Consider the following 22,310-nt stretch of genomic DNA (forward strand, 5'->3'; position numbering starts at 1 on the left):
TGGTATCTTTCCCATCACAAAGTTGACCGACGCGTTGGTGCTGAGATTTCACAGGGATCAGAGCTGATCCCCAGTCTGGCCTCCCTCACCCCCCACGACTGGGTTTTCCTCGAGGCGCCATCAAGTTCTGATGAGAGGCAAATCACTTAGCCGACATCCTCAATGCGTCCACAACCACAGTATCTGTTATCTTATGAATTATCTGTCAGAAAACAGGGCCTGAGGAACCGAAATACTGGAGGAGAAAGGGAGATTGCCTTGAGCAGAACAGCTCAGTCCTCCAGGCGCTAAGCAGCCCCGCTTTCGGTATAAGACCGGCAAGAAAGCAGTACGAAGGAAGCAGGCATTTTTTTTTTAATGTTTCTTTATTTTTGAGAGAGACAGAGACAGAGAGAGAGGGAGACCCAGAATCTGAAGCAGGCTCCAGGCTCTGAGCTGTCAGCACAGAGCCTGACGTGGGGCTCGAACTCACGAACTGTGAGATCGTGACCTGAGCCAAAGTCGGACACTTAACCGACTGAACCATCCAGGCGCCCAAGGAACAGACATTTTTTTTTTCAATATATGAAATTTATTGTCAAATTGGTTTCCATACAACACCCAGTGCTCATCCCAAAAGGTGCCCTCCCCAATACCCATCAACTACCCTCTCCTCCCTCCCACCCCCCATCAACCCTCAGTTCTCAGTTTTTAAGAGTCTCTTTATCCTTTGGCTCTCTCCCACTCTAACCTCTTTTTTTTTTCCTTCCCCTTCCCCATGGATTTCTGTTGAGTTTCTCAGGATCCACATAAGAGTGAAAACATATGGTATCTGTCTTTCTCTGTATAGCTTATTTCACTTAGCATCACACTCTCCAGAGGAACAGACATTTTTTAACAAACAAGAAAGATGAAGAGAGTGTTTAGTATAAATATTTCCTTCTTCAATTTACTAGCTCTGATCCAGACTCATCTACTACGAGACAGAAACCAAACAAACAGACAAAAAACACCTCTCATGTGAAATGACTGTAAGTTACAACAAGGGCACAAAGTAGGAAAGCAGGACAGAGGGATTAACAGTAATTCCCAAGGATCTACACCCAATTCGGGTGCATTTGTCAAAGAAACGTTTTGCAATAACTACAGTAACGGCCTTCCTTTACTCGGTCAATATTTAAGGTATTATTCACCTCATGGGTTTTAAATTGGGGTAGTTTAAAAATTTTCCCACATTGATTCCAATGAGAAACTACATGTAGCATGTTAGAGCTGGAAAGACAGACTGAAAGAGCTTACATAAACTTATCAATTTATGGATAAGGAAAACTGAGGGTCAGAAAGGTAAAAGGACTTGCCTAGGCTATCAGAGAGACTGTGTGAAACCTCAGGCCACAGAGCAGACTGGTGACACCCAGCTGAGACCACCTTCTGTTCCACGAGAGCCCCAGGGAGGAGCACACTGAGCTACACTGGTTCTGAGTCTTTTCGTTGTCATTTTGTTCTTTTCTCCTTAGCACAATTCATGAATAAATGTGATGGAAAATGGTCAGAGAAGGTAACACATTTTTTAATGTAGTGGGTGATAAAAATCAAATTTCTGGGAAGTCCAAGCACTCAAATTTCTCTTGTGCTTAATTTTATAATCTGCTATTTCAACATCTATATGAAAAATACATATGAAAAAAATTACATGATATACATATGAAGCATACTATAGTAAAGATTTGCAGTAGCCAGGGGATAAAAAAATCTTAGACATATAGACATCATTTTTTTTTACAGGGAAAACTTTATTTTTTTTAAATTTTTTATATTAAATATAATTTATTGTCAAATTGGTTTCCATACAACACCCAGTGCTCATCCCAACAGGTGCCCTCCTCAATGGCCATCACCCACTTTCCCCTCTCCCCCACCCCCCATCAACCCCAGTTTGTTCTCAGTATTTAAGAGTCTCTTATGGTTTGCCTCCCTCCCTCTCTGTTTGTAACTCCCCCCCCCACCCCTCCTCCCTGGTCTTCTAAGTTTCTCAGGATCCACATAAGAGTGAAAACATATGGTATCTGTCTTTCTCTGCCTGACTTATTTCACTTAGCATAACACCCTCCAATTCCATCCATGTTGCTGCAAATGGCAGGATTTCATTCTTTCTCATTGCCAAGTAGTATTCCATTGTATATATAAACCACAATTTCTTTATCCATTCATCAGTTGATGGACATTTAGGCTGTTTCCACAATTTGGCTATTGTTGAGAGTGCTGCTATAAACATTGGGGTACAAGTGCCCCTATGCATCAGCACTCCTGGATCCCTTGGGGAAATTCCTAGCAGTGCTACTGCTGGGTCATAGGGCACAGCCGCTCTGGAAAACAGTGTGGAGGTTCCTCTAAAAACATACAGACATCAGTTTGAATAAAGCATTCCAAATAACATCTGGCTTTCCAAAGCCATTGCTTTACTGAGGCGATGTATCCATCATTTGCAAAATGCTCATCTTAATTTCTTGAAGGCAGTGAATCCCCCTTGTGACTGGATCTCTCAGGGTCAACAATCTGTTTCCTCACCAATTCCTCTCAGGAGTCACTCAAGTAATCATTGGCTCATTCTCACAAACCTTAATGTCCCTGCCGCTAGCTGAAGCGTGCCCAGGGCCCAGTTCCCTTCTGGCTCTCATTTGGGATGAGAAGCCAATGAAATGACATTTCTCTGGCAGATGAAATGAGAAAGAGGACATTATACAAACACCCAAGAAACCCTACCTTCAAGGGATTCATACCCCAGAGGCCCAAACAGAAAAGGTATCTAACTGCTTATGTTAAATCTGGAAGCTTATTTCACACGTGAACCCTGATACTGGGGACTTCAGAAGACCCACTTTTTGTCATCTGATCAGCCACTGGGAATCTGTTTTTGGCTTTGAGCTATCGGTTTTAACAACTCTGTAGAGTGTCTTAACAACAGGTTGTTTGGCGGGCTTAAAATAAAGGTTGGCGATCAATCAGCCACGAAATTCTAACACTTCTGATTCAATGAAGGTTGGTGATATCCTTACAGACTCCCTTAAAAGGGAGACTCCTGCTAATGTCTAGTGTGGGGTCATCTATTCATTCCTTCCAAAATTTTTGCATGATTACTATGTGACAGATATTGTTTCGATCACTTTTTAAATGTTAAGGAGTAAAATGTATGTGACTTTCAAAATATTCATTATGTTCTTCCTTTTATTATAGCTGAAGGGAATACATTGTCTTAGTATTTTTTCATTGTACTAATATAGCATTATATTTCCCAACAATCTAGGCAAATGAGCACATACTCAGCCCATAAATTTATCTTCTGTGGAAGAGCACGGACTTTAAAGTCAGACTTCCCGATCAGTTCTTGTCCCTGACATTTGTCAGCTCTATGATTTCAGGTCAGTGACAATGAATGTCTGGTTTGCAGGTTAATAATGGCCACCTCAAAGGCAATTGTAAGGAGTCAACGAAATAATGTACACAGAACAAAGAGCACTAGCTTGATACAACATAAGTATTCAATACTCAAGAAAACACTGTGGGGCCCCTGGGTGGCTCAGCTAGTTAAGGTCTGGCTCCTGATCTTGGCTCAGGTCATGATCTCACAGTTCATGGGATTGAGCCTCACAGCAGGCTCTGCACTGTGATTGGGGAGCCTGCTTGGGATTCTCTCTCTCTCCCTCTCTCTCTGCCCCTCTTCCACTCTCTCTCTCCGTCTTCAAAATAAATTTTAAAAAGTGACTTGCAAAGAGAGCAAAGAGGAAACCGGTAGTAAATCAGCTTCTTTCTACCACATGTCTCATGAGACATTTAACATTTTGGTTTCGAATGTATAAATGGAAGGGCTGCTGTGCCCAGTGTCATATTCTTTTATGAATCGAACCCTTCATGGGATTTCTTTCTTTACGTATTTAAGACCAAACAGTAGTTGTCATTCCTGTCTTTGGAGGTTTAACACCTCTCTGATTTTTTTCCCATTTTCCATTTCCCATGATTGCTTGCTATAACTGACAATCCCTCCTTTTCTTTCTGCTACCCATCGAATTTCAACTCTGTACAATTTGTGTTCCTTTTTTTTTTTTCTTTCTCCATTTTTTTTTCCCTTCAAAGAGTTCTTGGGCTGTGACTCTCACCTTAGGCTTGTGATCCTCATATCTTGACAGCCACTCAGTCCACGTGATGTTGTCACCTGCTGTCCAGCTGAACGATGCCCACATCTCAAGCTTAATGTGTATAAACCCTGAGGTTGTCATCAGACCTTCACTGTAGCTACTACCCTCACAGACTTTCTCCCAGTAAGTCCAGTTAGAATTTTCCATTCACTTCTTGTTTACATGGCCCGGATCTGGTTGGTGACCACGCGGTGCCTGCTTATTTGAACATTTGCTTCACACTCTACTGGTATCCTAGCTCACACACCCAGTATCTCAAAATAGAATGTCTACCTTTTCATTATCTGTTGGGAGAGTTTTTTTTTTTTTTTTACCTTTTCATTACCTGAACCCTACTCATAGGGCTAAGGCAAACCCAGAGAGAGACCAATCACCCAGTAAAGCCTGGAACGAAAATAGTATCCTGCAGTAGGGATGCCTATGGACTGGTTGAAGTAAGAGGTATATTTAAGTAATAAGGTTTGAAACGGGACATGAAGGCAGTCTGATAGGTACCAAGTTTATAACCAAAGACCAAGTTGAACATCAGCAGTATAAACAAAAGAACTGCATACAAGCTTAGGAACTGGGAGAATGGAGAGCCCATGAAATGTTCTGCAAAGAATGGGATGTGCTAAGAGGTACAGAAGAAGACTTGCTTTGCAAGAGAGCAATGCCAATCCTTCCCACATTCTGCCGAAGGCATAACGAAGAACAAGGCAGCCACACAGCCAATGCCTCAAATGACTGTGGATTTCCGCGGGGTCATAAGTATACAATGTAAGCATGGAAGAATTTTCTATTAATTAAAATGCGTGTATGTGTGTGCAACTTTAAATACATACACATATAAATATTAATTACGGATTGTAAAAGAATATCCCAATTGCCATCTAGAATTTGGTTCTGCTCTGTAATATCAGTGCTTGCATTTGTTTTGCGTTAATAATCATGTTGGGCCAAGCAACAGTGAGTGAATTTGTTACAGTCTAATAAGAAAAGTATCAGAGACTGATAATATAGAAATCACGTCACTTATTATTCACTACAGAACTATCAGATAAAAGCCTTCGAACAATATTTTTCCTGACTACAGAATTCTGGGCGGTATTCTTTTCAGCCCTTTGAAACATGCTGTTCTACTTCCTTCTACCCACCAGAGTTTCTGATGAGAAATCTACCACCACTTGAATCCTTATCTCCCAGTAGGTGATCCATTGTTTCTGCTTGGCTACTTTCAAGATTTGTTTTCTCTGCCTTTACTCTCAGACGTTCAACTATGGTGTGCTTTGGTGGGCATTTCTTTGGGTTTCTGGTAATTAGGGCTCACTTAGCATTTTTACAAATTTTGCCAAACTTGGGAGGCTTTCAGCCAGATCTCCTCAAGCACTTTTTCAGCCTCTCCCATCTTTCTGCTCATCTTCTGGGACCCTGAGGACACACGGGTCAGGTCATGTTGCAGTCCCATGGTCTGCGAGGCTCAGTTTACTTCTTTGTAAGCATATTTTCTCTCTGTTTTTCAAAGGGGCTACTTTTTATCATTCTATCTTCAATTCAGAGGAGAGAGGTCCTTTCCCATCATCTCCTTTCCGCTGTTGAGTCCATCTACTGAGTTCCTTTGTTTGTTCGTTTCAGTTATCGTATTTTTTAGTTCTAATCATTCCATTTGGTTATTCCTTGCATCTTCTATTTCTTTGCTGGGCCTTCCTATTTTTTTTAACTGTTTATTATCAAATGCATATATCATATGCATAATATAATAAAATGCTCATATGCATTTTAATTGTTGGTGATGGCTGCTTTAGAATCTTAGAGCATTCTAGCAACCGTGTCATCTAGACATTGGCTTCTGTTGATTGTCTCATCTCATTTAGGTTGATATCTTCCCATTTCTTGGTATGACAGGTGATATGGCATTAACACCTGGACATTTTGGGCATTATGTCCTAAGACTGGCTCTGTTTTCCTAAGGATTACCTAACATCACTCTAGTAAGCAAAGGGAGGTCCCACCTCCTCACCTCCAGGTGGAGGTGGAATTCTGGGTTAGTGGGGTCCTTGCTGGGTGAGGTGGAGATTCCAGCTAGCCTGCAAGTCCCCACTAGTGCCTCGCTGGCCGGGACAGGAGGAGGTGTTTCTTATGGATCCTCCTGTGGCCTCCACTGACATGGAGAGGAATGGCTTTGTCACAGTTGAGGAATGGTGACATTTCTGACTCTCAAATATGTGTCCTCTGATACCATCCCAGCAAGGGGGGGTTAGGGGAAGATCATCACCACCACCTGGAGTGAGGTCCAATTTCCTACCTGGTGTCACTGATGTTTCTTCCAAGGCCTCCTTGGACACCACCCCGTAGGGGAGAGTTGGGCCACCTTAGACAGCCTGGAAAAGATCTCCACTCGGTCTTTGCAATCAGTGGGTGGGTATAACCACAGGTTTTCCCATAAGGTTTAGATGAAGAATGATTATTGACTAAATATTTCCTTTCTTGTCTGGGCCATCCCTTCTCTGTTATTTTGGCAGGGAGAACAGACTTTTCTTGGTTGTTGTTGTTGTTGTTATTGTTATTATTATTATTATTATTGTTATTTTGCCTGTGCCCATTGGTATTTCAAGATAACCAGTTTCCTCTTCATGCAGTGAGGAGTTTGAGGCAGTAAAGAGAGCCTAAGAATCTCACCACTGGGTCATTCCTTCCATTCTGAGGTCCTAAGTCATTCTACCATCTTCTCTGTATCTTACAGAGTTCTCTTATAATTGTTTTTTTATATCATTTTCAGGGATTTTAGTTGTACTTAGGACGGAAAATAGAAGAAAGAACATCTACTTCATCTTCCTAGAGTGAAAGCTGAAATATCTTCTAAACAATCTTGTTCTGGGGCGCCTGGGGGCTCAGTGGGTTAAGTGTCTGACTTCAGCTCAGATCTGTCGGTTCATGAGTTCAAGCCCCTCATCAGGCTCTGTGCTGACAGCTCAGAGCCTGGAGCCTGCTTCAGATTCTGTGTCTCCCTCTCTCTCAGCCCCTCCCCTGCTCATGCTCTGTGTCTCAAAAATAAACAAACATTAACAAACAATAAAGACAACAACAAAAACAATAATCTTGTTCTGAGGCTGAACAAGAAAGGGCTCTGTGATAGACTGGTGATGTCTGCCATGGCAAAAAAGTTAAGAATCCTGCAGACCACAGACCCTGCAAATCTGACCACTTCAGCACTTGTTGTCTGTCCCACCCACATGCCTACCTCTTGCCTGAATAGTGCCCATATACCCTCTTCCTAAACGTGTAAAAATCCTTCAAGTGCAGAATATCCATACATGTTTTTCACCCTTCCCACTGCCTTGAATATCAGAGCTCTCAATAAATATATGTTAACTTTGTTTATTTATTTATGGGAAATGGAAAAACATATTATACTACCAAAGGTATAACTTGAAAGTTTTTCAAAAATTACCAGGGCCCTGAATTTCAGTATGTGGATTTACTAAGTTTACAATTTGAACAACCAGTCAGAAAGTTTTCACTTTAGTTTAAGTATTATATTTTAATTTTCAATATTTTAACTGAACACATGACTTTGATAAAAATTATAGATTTTAAAATTTAACATCTGTAACTATACATGAAATATTATATAGGTATTTTTGTGATTTTCAAGGATTTGCAGGGTTTTAACTATGATTTTCTCTAGAATCATTGATAGAGATACTTATAATAGAGTTATATTTGGATGAAGAATTATCTGATGATTTCTATGTGTTTTCCTAAAGATCAGAGAACTAAACTTATATGTATGTCATAATAACATATCTAGTTTTTCAGACACATATTCATATAAATTATATCTGTAAAATTCTAAATCCTTAATTTTGTTAAAGTTCTAAATAAACGCAGTCATGTTTTGCAATGGATTTCAGGTTATTCCAAATGGCCATTTTGTTAGTGACAAGTGTTACATATTCTCTCCAGAAGAAATGTCCCACAATTTGATAGTATTTAACTTTATCTAACTTGAACATTACTGTATTTCTGTGAGGTAGATAAGACAAATGTAATAGTTCTTAATTTATTTTGTGTGCTGGCGAAGGGATAGGGTTTTTGGAGAAACAGATTTGGGGATCAGTAATGGTGCCCCTTTACACATTTGGTGGAAGGGGTAATTTTGATTCTGTTCAAATAGATCTATAGAAATATCTGACATTGTTCAATTGGAGCATTTGACACATCTCTAACATATATTTCACACATCCTGCCAATCAAAGAATAAGAACAACTTGTTCCTTCACTCACTTGACAATATTATCCACTATGTGCCAGAATGGGTATGAAGCACAGTCCAAACGGTAATGAATAAAACTGAGCTTTTCCTTTCCCTCTTGAACCTTACAGTTTATTAGGCAGGTTCTAGTAGTACTGGATGAGACAAATAGGCTTAGAAACAAATCTACATCATGGATTGTAAAAGCTGTCCTTAGTGTCACAAAGAGACAGAACAAGGTGCTGAAACAAAGAACAAATGAGGAATGTTATTTAAATGAAGACAGAAAGGCTTCAGTCAAGGCTTCAGTATTGAAGCCCGAGGCCTCAAGTCCTGGAAAGCACCTTTATGCAGAGAAGGAGGCCCCGCCTGAGGCAGGAAAACACTGATCAAAGGTCACTGTGACTGTGAAGGGTGAGCCACCTAAAGATTGAGAGATCATTAGAGGAGGTGTTATTCAGAACTGTGGCAAAGAGTCTGCATTTTATGTTGCAGACTTCAGAACTCCTTCAGAGGATTTCAAATGGGCAGTCACACAAACTCATTGAAACCACTGCCTGCAGGATGAATTGCGAAATGGACACAGTGAAGCTGGTGCAGGAAGGCCATTCTGGAGGTCCCTGGGAGAGGCGAAGGGATTGGAAGGGGGCACAAAGACGTCAGAAAGGTTCGGAACAAGTGGCCCCAAAAGGTGTCACTGTGGCATGTGGATATGTTGAGCTGAAGGCAATCAAGGCCCTGTAGGCTCAAGAGAAGCATCTCACCTTCCCTTCACTACCTAGAAGAATTTAAACTGGGGGTCTTTCCCAGAATGACAGTTTTTACCAGACATGAATTTTATCTAGGTGACTAACCCATCCATATGGCAAGGCCAAGATCTAACTACCAAACATCCGCTCTTGTACTTATTGACCTGGAAATTGCCCTCCTCCCACCTGAAGCCCCAGGGCCCCAGCCCATTCCTTAGCTCAGGATGGCATGGACACCATGTTAGCTTTCTGTCTTTGACCCTCATGTATGTGAGGTCCTTGTATGTATGAAATGAGATTTGATTTGTTTTCCCTGTTCATCTGTCTCATGTCAATTCAATTTTTAGATCAGCCACAGGAACTGTGAAGAGCAGAGGAAATTTTCTCCCTCCCACCCCAACAAAGTGAATGGACTGGGACACACTCAGAAGCTAGAATCAGCAGGGCTTGATGGTTGCAGGCAGAGACTCAGGTAGGGGCAAGAAAGAGAAGTCCATTAAGCAACCGGCTGGACTAGAGTCTCATTTTCTGAGACAGCATAAAGAGTTCTGTCTTGGCATTGAGACCCAGAGGTGCAAAAAATGTTTCAGTGGGGCAGTTGGCCTGGACTACCTCTGGAGTTCAAAAGAAAGAGTGGGGGACAAGCAAAGAGAAAGAGGTATTTCTAGTATCTATTGGCTCTCTCCATAACATACCCCCTGAATCACTCTAGACTCAGTTTTGTCCATAGTCTGCATGGCTAAACTATAAACTGAACATGGTATCCTATAATCTATAAGCAACTTTTAAGGAATAACAAATTCTTCCACTCAGTCTTTCTGGTGAAAAGACTTATCACTGTTTATGTATTGATTCATAATTTATTAAAACATGTGCCATGGAAATAATTTGTTGGAAGAATAAAACATATCAGCACATTACAGATGCAGACTTTCTAAAAGAAGACACAGATAGCTTTCCTCAGATATCTGGGGAATTGATTTCTCCCATAACGATATCTTCATAAATTTATATGTTAGGTTCTACCTTAAAGTGTTATAAGTTTGATTAAAATTACATATATTTTAAATTATATATATATTCTTTTCCCATGAGTTATTTAATTTGAATGATAAAATTATCACGTAATTTGGGGAAGGCAAAAGGTATTATTCCCATTGTATAGATAATGGTTCTAAACTCAAAGTTAAGCAACTGTACATAACCCTGGTAGTTAGTGGGGAAATGACACCAGATAGGTAAATAAATGCCTCATCTTGCTTGAAAAAGAGCCAAGGAGCCCTTAATTATCCCATGACTAGTTGGCATTCCAATATAACTTGTAACTGGAATTTTCAAAAGGACTTCTTTTGTTACATCGGAAAAGATAGATTTCAGGTTGCCCACCATGTCAGTGTCCTTCCCAATATGATATCAACGGAAATAAATGCAAAGAAGAATTCAGAAGGACAGAATAATATTGAATGAATGTTATGATTCTTTCTAAAACAAGAGTTTCCTGCTAGTAATTTAATTCTATTTCAAATAGTGGAAAATATCCTTGAGATGTACAGACACAAAATTCCTATTTTTTCCCTCATTCTTTGAGCAGAACCTTAGCTACGCAGTTGAAATTAAAACAGAGTGAATTGATCATTTAAAGTCATTTTCTTCCTGAATGTCATAGGTGTTTAGCACAACTGACCAGAGTCCTACTTTTCATTTACAAGAAGATCCCTTAAGAAACAAAACCTAACGTGACATCTAAACCCAGAACGTGTTGTAGGAGAAACGCTCTCTGCAGAGATGCAAGGTTGGAGCGATGGTGTCCCCACTTATATTAGCGCTTTAAGTGGCTATTACTTTCTGCTCTAAAATCCTTTGCATTTGGCAAATACTTTACGGGTTATTCTGTCTTGGCTTAAGAACCCTCACCTGGAAACGAAGTCTCTCGAGGTCATGTCTGTGGTCTCGTCTCTAAAAGTCTGTAATTCTATCCCAAAGCTTCCTCAGCGCATTCGAGAGAAATGTCCCTGCCACTTCATCCACCTCCTCCTGCTACCTACACTGTTGTATGGTGTCTCTTCCCAAATTACCACACCATAAATATGGAAGATGAGAGTAAAGGTGCGACTCTAACTCCCTCTCACAGGCGCACCGAGGAATCTGGCCGGGAGGACTCCAAGCAGGGTAGAGCAGAACGCATGTCCTCTGACTCCGACCCTCCACTACTTTATTTTTAAGAAGTCAACATACAATTATTTTGTTTAGCAAAGAATTGAAAACACAGTTAAGTGTCTTCGTGGCTGTTAATAGTTTCTGTAATCTTGTACTGGGGTCCAGTTCTCCACCTGAGGTGGTCAAGCATCTCACCAGGTTTCCCGTGAGTAAACCTGAATTTGCTGTTTGGCCACAATCCTCAACCTACGGACATTCCGATCATCACTCAAGCAAACGCATGATGACTTTTTCATGACAGGCTTGATGAGGACCACCAGTAGAAAATGCCATTACATGACAGCTCGAGAGTGCGTCTTTGTGATAAACCCTCGACTACCCCAGCAATGTCTTCAGGACCTCCCACATGACTCACACCAGCCAGAGACAGGGTTGGATTTAATCAGTGAGCCTTGTGTGGCTTTGTTGTTGGATGAGAGGACGTCACATCCTCAGCTCTATGAATTTACAGGCACAAATGCTGCAAGCTGGCCAACAAGCATTTTGAATTTGATTAACAGAGATTTATGTAATCTTCTCTTTCTCCATAACTTGTTCCATCCAGCCAGGGACTCTAAGTAGTGATATAGGTGATGCACAAAATGAACGAATTAATTCACATTTAAAACAATATATAACAAGGGGTAAAATATGGTTCAAGAGTTTCTGTATCAAAAAGTATGCATCAGCATTGCCAATATCTTCTAAATTAACTGTCACCACCATTTGCAGTGTGTTGAAAAATGTAACACAGTGACTGTAAGTGATTGTAGGGAGAGGACAGCACTCCTCCGCTATTAACTTCTATTTCAGGCAATAAGCCCAGGAAAACCATTCAGTGCAAGCTGAGCATTGCTAGGTGTGAGGCCATATTTTTTGGAACCCAAAGCAAATCTAGGTATCCTGTGTCACGTGAGCTGTGCCTTTGTTTCACGCCCAACATCCACACGTGAGCACTGGTGTGTGAAAATTATCACAAGTGCACATACATGTGAGAATTAAAGGTCTGTGTAATGATCACATTGATTTCTCTTTAAAAATCTACAGGAAAAAGGATAGAATATTTGAAAAACACATGGATTCAGAGATGGAGAAGTCTGAGTTGGTTATTTATTTGTTTATGACTCAGAAAATTGGGGGCTCCTGGGTGGCTCAGTCGGTTCAGGGTCCGAGTTTGGCTCAGGTCATGATCTCACAGTTCATGATTTTGAGCCCTGCGTTGGGCTCTGTGCTGACAGCGGCTGGAACCTGCTTTGGATTCTGTGTCTCCCTCTCTCTCTGCCCCTCCCCTGTTCACACATTCTCTCTCTCTCTCAAAAATAAACATTAAAAAAATTTAGGAAACTTACTTAATTTATATAAGCTTTTTTGATTCCTTATCTGTGAAATAAGAATCATCTTATGTCCTCATCAGGGTGACCTCGGCAGGACATACAATCAAATGCACATAGCAAAACACTGGGAGCACATTAGACTCTAAGTAAATGGTAAGTTTCATTAGTTTAAATCTTTCTTCAGATTTAACATAAAGGAAAGCCTTCTTCAACTCTTTAGAGTTGACGAAAAATGAAATAGGCATGGAAGAATGTTTCCTGCCATCATGGGTATGGAGGAAACATGTGATGATTAATCTCTCACACCCCGTGTGCCCCCACCAACAGAGATTAGGTGGTACTTGGCTGAAAGTGGCCATGTAAGAGCTACCAGTGTCTCCTCAAGAGCCAAAGCAGGGTTCAGGCTCAGGAGAACTAGTCGACGTCCAGATACACTAAAAGCACTGGGCCAGGACATGCTTGATCACGGGCACAGAGAGATGGTAGAGATAGATCATATTACGGAGAAATCTCTAACTTCAAACAACATCATCTCCTTTATTAGTGTAATATCTGGCATCATCCACTCCTGAGGACCCGAACAGAACAAAATGGCAGTGGAAGGGTGAATCTGCTTGTTTTGTCTGAGCCGGAACATCCCCCTTTTGCCCTTGGAGAGGGGCTCTCCTGGTTCTTGGGCCTTTGGATTCTGTCTGGGAGTTAACCACCACTGACCCCACTCCTGTCGGCACTGGATTCCTGGTTCTTGGGCCTTTGGACTTGGAATGAATTACACAAGTTTTCTTGCTTCTCCAGCTTCCAAACAGCAGATCCTGGGGTTCTTTGCCTCCATAATCGTGTGAGCCAATTCCTCTAATGAATCCCCTGTTATCAACATATGTCCTGTTGGTTCTGCTCCCCTAGAGAACCCTAATACAAGCACTAATGGAAGCAAGCATTGGACACGTTGTGCAAGTTGCCCAGATGAGTAGAACTAGCAAATGGCTGTGTCAGAGCTGGGATCTCAGAGTAGCTGATGCCAGGGTATGCCTCTCAGTTGCTGTCCTATTGTCTCCAAGGTGCCACCTGCTATATTTCACCACATTCATATTTTCTATTTCCAATGTTCAACCACGAGCAATGAAGAAACACACGCATCAATAGGTTAGAAATACACTTTCAAAATATAATTCTGAACATATAAAGATCATGTTAAGTGTGAGCATTGATGGTAATATTTCTGGATCTATTTATTATTATTATTATTATTATCATTATTATTAAACTCTCCTTATCTTCCCTGATTTCCCAAGTACTTCTCAGAATAACTAGATACTAAGCAATACCCACCTGATGCTTAGACAGCACCCAATGTATCATTGATATCATGCTGAAGGCTGAGATAGAAAATAATGGTAAAAAAAACAAAGAAAAGAATGGTAAGAGAGGAGGCAAAATACCTGAATGACCACTAGGCCATGGGATCTAATGTGTCATACTGTCTTCATTCATTCACTGTGGGCAGGGGTGATGTCCGATGCTCAAAAGAGAGCATACACTAGCATCAAAAATGTCCTTCCATTTGTTTTGAGGGACAAAGAAAAGTGTTTCTGAAAATGAGGGCAGACAGAGGGAAGTAATGACTTGTATTTGCAGACCTTAAAAGCAAACAGATGGACAATGAAATTAAAAAAAAAGGCAACTCTGAACTGGAAAATGCAAGATAACAGGACTCAGCTGAGAAGTATTTTCAGCTATTCTAAACCTCTTGAAAATATGTAGTACCTCATGACACAAGGAAGAAAGAAAGAAAAAACCCCCCACTAATTTGAAACAAAGAAAAAAGCTGTGGAAGGAAGGCGACCCAGCAGGTCACATACAAATGGCTAATTACAGGGAAAAGTTCTGACTCGGCAAGGAAGGGGGGTGTAGGGGCAAACCCGTGACTTCAGCAAGGTTGTGGAAAAGTACCTGACTTGTGCCCATCTGTTTCTAGAAAGTTGTAGGAAGGCACAAGCGCAAATGTTAAAAACGAAACAAAACAAAACAAAACAAAAATGGGGGTCATTTCTTAGGAATATAAAACAAAGTTTCGTTCAATACAAAGCAAGTATCTGGAGAGAGAAAGCTGGAGGAAAGTAAGGCACCATTCAGGGGTGTTATGGACCAAATCGGAGCCACTCGTTCACTGCCACTGTGCCACAGAGTTCAGTCTCTCATGTTTGCAAGTGACCTTAATGGGCATTCCATCTGGGATCAGAGGAACGCACTCAAGGACTCAATGCACTTCACTGAGGGCTGGTTTTCATGGGAATCGGCATTTTGGGGGCCATGTTTATTGAATGTGGTAAGTGGGAGGATGTCATGAGATCGTGCTCTAACACTAATCAGTGCAGATGTACATGCTGTTCTGATCACAGAAAATTCACTTTACCTATGTCAGCCTGAGATTCACCACCTGCCAAATAGGACTAGTAAAACGTCCTCTTGGCCATTGGGTGAGGTTAGCTAGGGAGCATTTAGGGGGGCTGCACGTGAACCAATCAACACTGGTCAGTCACCCTCTTTTTTTTTTACAAGTGAAGAAATGGAGTAGCAGAGAGAGACCAGGTTGTCTAGTGAAAGACACAGATGATTAAAGGTGTCTCTAGCAAAACAAATGCTGTGGGTACAAATTTTTGCCTACATTTTATTTAAAAACCACTGACCTATAAAATAACACCAGCATTCTCCACAGAGCTAGAACAAACAATCCCAAAATTTGTATGGACCCAGAAAAGACCCTGAATAGCCACAATCTTGAAAAAGAAAACCAAAGCAGGAGGCATCACAGTCCCAGACTTCAAGCTATGTTACAAAGCTGTCATACCATCAAGACAGTATGGTACTGGCACGAAAACAGACATATAGACCAATGGAACAGAACAGAGAGCACAGAAATGGACCCACAAATGTATGGCCAACTAATCTTTGACAAAGCAGAAAAGAATATCCAATGGAATAAAGACAGTCTCTTCAGCAAGCGACATGCAGAAGAATTAACCTGGACCACTTTCTTACACCATCCCCCAAAATAAATCAAAACGGATGAAAGACCTCAATGTCAGACAGGAAGCCATCAAAATCCTCAAGGAGAAAGCAGGCAAAAATCTCTTTGATCTTGGCCTCAGCAACTCCTTACTCAACACGTCTCCAGAGGCAAGGGAAACAAAAGCAAAAATGAACTACTGGGACCTCATCAAAATAAAAACTTCTGCACAGCGAAGGAAACGATCAGCAAAACTAAAAGGCAACTGACAGAATGGGAAAAGGTATTTGCAAATGACATATCAGATAAAGGGTTAGTATCCAAAATCTATAAAGACCTTATCAAACTCAACACCCAAAGAACAAATAATCCAGTGAAGAAATGGGCAAAAGACATAAATAGACACTTCTCCAAAGAAGACAACCAGATGGCCAATTGACACATGAAAATATGCTCAACATCACTCATTATCAGGGAAATACAAATCAAAACCACAAGGAGATACCACCTTACACCTGTCAGAATGGCTAACATTAACAACTCAAGCAACAACAGATGTTGGCGAGGATGCAGAGAAAGAGGATCTTTTGCACCGTGGGTGGGAATGCAAGCTGGTGCAGCCACTCTGGAAAACAGTATGGAGGTTCCTCAAAAAACTAAAAAGAGAACTACCCTACGACCCAGCAATTGCACTACTAGGCATTTATCCACGGGATACAGGTGTGCTGTTTCGAAGGGACACGTGCACCCCCATGTTTATAGCAGCGCTATCAACAATAGCCAAAGTACGGAAAGAGCCCAGATATCCACTGATGGATGAATGGATAAAGAAGATGTGGTAGATATATACAATGGAGTATTACCGGCAATCAAAAAGAATGAAATCTTGTCATTTGCAACTACATGGACGGAACTAGAGGGTGTTATGCTAAGCAAAATTAGTCAGAGAAAGACAAATATCATGACCTCACTCATGTAAGGAATTTAAGATACAAAAGAGATGAACATAAGGGAAGGGAAGCGAAAATAATATAAAAACAGGAAGGGGGGGCAAAACATAATAGACTCTTAAATATGGAGAACAAAGAGTTACTGGAGGGGTTATGGGAGGAAGGAGGGTCTAAATAGGGAAGGGGCACTAAGGAATCTACTCCTGAAATCACTGTTGCACTATATGCTAACTAACTTGGGTGTAAACTTAAAAAGTAAAATAAAATAAAATAAAATAAAATAAAATAAAATAAATAAAAATAAAAACTGCTGACCTAAAATTTTGGCTATGTTTTATTTTTTAAAAATCAAAAACACAGAAAATGAAGAAGAAATATACACAGGATATAAGTAGGGAAGGCTGTTAGGAGTGTCAGTGCTCAGAGCAAATGTCACCCTTGATTTCCCACAGTTGGAAATTCAAAACCATCCCATGTTTCCGCAGGAAAAGCCCGACTGGTTCTTTCTGAAAACCTAAGTACAGGGGCACCTGGGTGGCTCCATCTTAACCGATGGCGTCTGACTCTTGATTTCGGCTCAGGTCATGATCTCACCAGTCGTGAGTTCAAGCCCCACGTCGGGTTCTGTGGTAACAGCGTGGAACTTCTTAGAATTCTCTCCCCCCTCCATCTCTCTCTGCACCTCCCCTGCTCACATTCTATCTCTCAAAAAAATAAACTTAAAAAAAAAAAAAGAAAACGTAAGTACAATTTCTTAGAAATACCCAACATGAATTTAAGGAACTGCTAACTCAAACTCTCAATACAGTGGAAACTAATGACAAATTAGGGACTTCATCTCAGAATCAAGGACCAGAAAACTTTTCTTCTTGCCTTCTTTTCTTTCTTTTATGCCCAGGATATATGCATGTAGAAGGGCAAAAGTGAGAGAACAAAACCTAAAACACACAACTCTATTGTATCCATGCTACAAAACATTACTATAAGTGTCTTCTCATGCTTTTTTTCTCCACTGAGTTACGCTAACCTTTTATTTAATGGGAAAGTAAATAACTCAATGTGGTGAAGGCCAGAAGAATTTCCCTAGCACATCTAAAGAGGTAACAGATCTAGAATTCCCAGTTCATAAACCAAGCATAAAATGTGTCTAACATTTCATGGAAAAAAAAAAACAGAAAGAAAATATAGATACATAGATACATGGATATAAGTGATAAAGAGACAAAGATGATAGATAGATTGACATACAGAGAGCCAGCCTACAAAACATCCCAGAAGGGTTTTCTCAAAATAGGAAAGGAAAAATAGGTAGGAGTTAACTAAAACTCATCAACAATCACAAATATCAATAAAGCTGAGAAGCCAGATTCCTTGGTAATAGCAGGGAAGCAGTAGACATAATAAAATTTGAGTCTGAAGGTCCCTCCTAAAGGAAAATGCATGAAGATTATAGTTTCTATGGGTTTAGAGGGTATCGTCGCTACCTAGCCAAATTGTTTCTCCTAACACTATATGAACTGTGGGAACATTGGCAAATTACTAATCAGCAATTTAAATTAAAATTTAATAACACTGTGCAGACTTTCTAACCATATTCTTGAAGGCTGATTACTGAAACTGCCCATAGGTGATGCCAAGATGCGTTGGAGTGTAGAAAACTGCCTCTTTTTTCCAAGGGCTTCTGGTTACAGCTCTCCCGTACAATTCTTGGTGATTTACCTTTTCATTAACGACACAACTATGATGGGTAATGAAACGAAGCATCCTAATATTTAGCACCTAGCCATTAATTAAAAATTGGAATTTGAATATATTCAAATGAACAACTCCATGACACTCTAGACTTGCTGTTCATTTGAACCTTGCTCACAGGGAGAATGAGGTGACACATAAGAAGATATAATCAATCAGTGACAAATACAAAATTTAATTTCAGTTATTGCTGACTTTTCCATAGGGAATTGAACAGACTAAGCAGCCAGTGCAAAGTCATTCTGAAAGAAGGTGGGGTATAAACGAATCAACTAAATGTATAAAGTGAATTCTGGGGGCACTGTAATCCTTGACTACTCATGTCTCTCTCCTGTTCTTTTGTCTTAATTTCTGTAGAGGTTCAAATAAAAATATCCAAGAATATAATAGCTTTAGTAAAACAATAATCATTGGTTTTTCAAAAATAGGACACAGTGATATCGGTCAAACAGTTCTGTAGACTTCATATGGATGGAAATCTGATCATAATCCCAGCAAAGTCCTTCGACATGGGTTTAACGGATAAAGAGGAAGATATTACCACTCTGATAACTGCATGGTAATGGAGGCTCCAGAGAGAACAGAAAACTGAACTGCACAATCGGAAGCTCATATTTAAGTTTATTTCCTCCAAATTCCTCTGGCATCACAAATGCATGGGATGAAGAGTCAGTCACCAACACAGTTGAGGTGAAATCATTACCTTCAATTTCTGCTGTCAGCCTCAGTAGGAGATTCTATTTTGGATGAGTTGAAGGTGTCATTAGTTACTAACAAAGAGGTATAGACCAACAAAAATCCACAAAGGTTTTCAGAGGTTGACTAATTTACCCCATCCCCTTCAATCTCTTGTCTCTGGCTCACCATGGGCCCAATGGTAAGTCTGGTGCCTGACACAGAAAGAGCTCAGTAAAATTCATCCAACGAATGAATGGACTCTGTCCTCTAGGAGATGTTCTCAAGTAGTTAGTCAGCAAACAAGGCACACAGCAACAGTATTTCCCTTTCTCGAACACATATAAGAAGGAAGCTATGATTGTCTTTCTCTCATCTGCAAGTCTGTCCACAAGTCTGTCCAAATTATTGCCCAATTCCTTCAGTCCCTGTGCTCCCTAAATCCTATCTTTTGACCTCAGTGACTCCCTGTTCCGAGCCTAATCACATATGATAGGCCACCAGAGCTTTCTCTTGGGCTCATTGATCTTTCAGGTTAAAAGTGATGATGTAGGTCATTAGAGTGATCCTTATGTTCCAAGTGACAAATCGAGGCCCAGAGACACTGAATGAGTTTTTTTTTTATAAGTTCACACAAATATTTAAGACTAAATTGAGAATCACAATTTAAACCTCAATATATCACTTTAAAATTGGTTCAAACATCCTCTTTCATATGCATAAATACATATACTATAGTTATATATGTCATGTATACGCATACAATATACTATAGCAATATAATATTATAGATTGCATTATATAATATTGCTATGATGAGGAGAATTAGTTCACCTCACTTTAATAATATTAACGTAACAATGTCAGTCAATATTCTTCAACTAGTATTACATTATAATATATTAGATTATGTTAATTCAATAAATATACACCAGATATGCAATAAACATGCTATTTAATAATTACAGTATCTTATATTAAAAGTTAATATTTAATCAGATGTTTATATATCTTTTTATATAGTTTTTCTCCGTTGTTCCATAGATTTAGGCACTGTAATTACTTCAATCATCTCACTGAATCCTCAGACTAAGGAGTTGTATCAATATTATGATCTTCAGGTTAAGTGGGGAAATTGATGTCCAAAAATAGTAATGATTTACCCAAGGGTCAGACCTTATCCAAAGTCAAGCCAGCCCCTAGTGCCAAATGTCTCAATATCAAGTTTATGTTCCTTCAACCGCATCACAATGGCCTTTTTCACCATAATGAACAATATAAGATATTTTGTGATTCCCTTTTCCCCAATAGTTCTATCCAGGAGGAAAATCTCATGGCCTATGTCACTAATGTCTCCAGCTTTTCATAATTTGAAAACTACTTCCCCACTTTTTTTTATTCCATTGGCTTCAAAAAATCTCTCACTTTGCTGCCTAACATCATGCTTACTGGCTTTTTGCAGAAAAACAGAGACCTTTATTGTCCCTTCAAGATGTTCAGGATTCATAATAGAACATCCCCCGTTTGACATCGTGGAAGCTAAATAATGACCCAACATGGTGTGATTCCCATTGATGATCAACAGTGCTGATCTATACAAATATATGTGTGTGTATGTAATCTCCTGTTTGAAGATCATTAAAATCTATTTCTAGCAAATTTCTTGGAAAAGAAAAAAAAAGATCAAGCCATGTGCACACCAATATGCAACAATGCCCAATCGGAGGCGGTATTATTTCCCAAGAATTCAAAGTTAGAAATAAAACAAACAAAAAGCAGTGCCACTCCCTGTCTGAGCAGCCACAGCCTCCTGGAAAGTGAATGCCCACGTGCCCCACCATTGGTCAATGACGTCGCGGGCACAGATGCAGATGACATGTAACAACCTCAACGTGGACACTCCGTCTGAACCCCACTGCGCGGGGTTCGTCGCAAATATGCTATTTCTTATATTTCCGACTGGCCATCATGTGTTTCCTTCTATGGAGGCAGCATCTAACTCAAACTAAAGCACCATATGCACGAGACCCTGGGTCCCAGTCTCCCTGTAATTCGATCGCCATTTTCATCCTTCATGGGACATTTGGAAGTAACTATTCCAGCGAACGAAATGCCCATATGTAAGCTGGTCCACTACAAATTGGCATGGTAAATTATCCTCAAGATGACGCCTTCTACAGCCAATGCTCTTATAAATTATTTTTTAAAGAGAATCACCAATGATACCTAGTAACAGAGTCAAGAATATAAATGAATTTCAGAGTCAAACTCCTGGTGCATCGAAGACCAATCCTCCTCCAGTCTAGGTCTGCACAACCATGATCAATTTTTCTGAAGTCTGTCCCTGCAAATCCAAGCTGTTAGAATTAGAGGTGAGAGGGTTTGTTTCTAAGTTTTTCCATGGAAGGGTCCAATTTTACTAACGTTCTCCATTAATTTGACCCAACTAGAAATATGGAACCATAGAATATATCAAACTAATCCACAAAACAAACACCCTGCACTAAAATCAACAATGGAGATTTGACAGTTAATTATAACTGCCTAAAAAGGGACAGCTAGGAACGAGCTTTTAAACATTAAAAAATCAATCAGAGGATAAATTCCTATGCCAAGAGTGTATTATTTTAAAGAAAAGTGCATTAACACAGACTAGAAAATGGTCACCAAACTTTCTTTGCCGTGGCCAAAAACGTTTGACGAACACAGCTCCTGGGGTGGGCACTTATGTACGTGTGCCCAGAATCCCTCAGGCCAAATTGGAAATCTCTTGGAATAACGTCAGATGTGTCATCTGTGGGTCTCTTTCTACCAGCGTCCTAGTTTTGACTGCGATGGGAAAGGCAGATGTGGTGGAGACACGATGCCAAGAATCTGACCTTTTCTCTCCACTTTCAGTGAAGCCCTGAGATTCTTCGGTTTCAATCCACATCATTACTGGGTGGCACAGCTTGCTGAAGAGCTGTTCCTTTCCATTTCTTTCTTACAGTAGAAGAAAAGGGACAGAGGGAGGAAGTGACCTGGAGGGCTGGAGGAGCCAACGTGTGGGGAGCTGTGGAATCAGGAGGCAAGAGGGAATATTTTATAGCCTGGAAAGGTGGCTGGGCCTGTTGGCTTTCTCCAGCCGCCCTAACAGAGTGCCGCACAACTTGGGGGCTGGGACGACAGAAATGCACAATCTCCTGGCTCTGAAGGGCAGAGAGCGGAGATCAAGGTGTTGGGAGGCTTAGTTCCTTCTGAC

The 22,310-nt window shown here is 40.4% G+C and overlaps 1 protein-coding gene across 3 annotated transcripts in view; it reads right to left on the reverse strand.

Annotated features, from left to right (window-relative positions):
* Positions 1 to 22,310, reverse strand: part of CSMD1 (CUB and Sushi multiple domains 1) — a 1,996,605-nt gene that overhangs the window by 100,060 nt on the left and 1,874,235 nt on the right. The gene's annotated exons all lie outside the window — the stretch shown is intronic.

Source organism: Acinonyx jubatus, chromosome B1 (assembly GCF_027475565.1).
Source record: "Acinonyx jubatus isolate Ajub_Pintada_27869175 chromosome B1, VMU_Ajub_asm_v1.0, whole genome shotgun sequence".
NCBI classification, from domain to species: Eukaryota; Metazoa; Chordata; class Mammalia; order Carnivora; family Felidae; genus Acinonyx; species Acinonyx jubatus.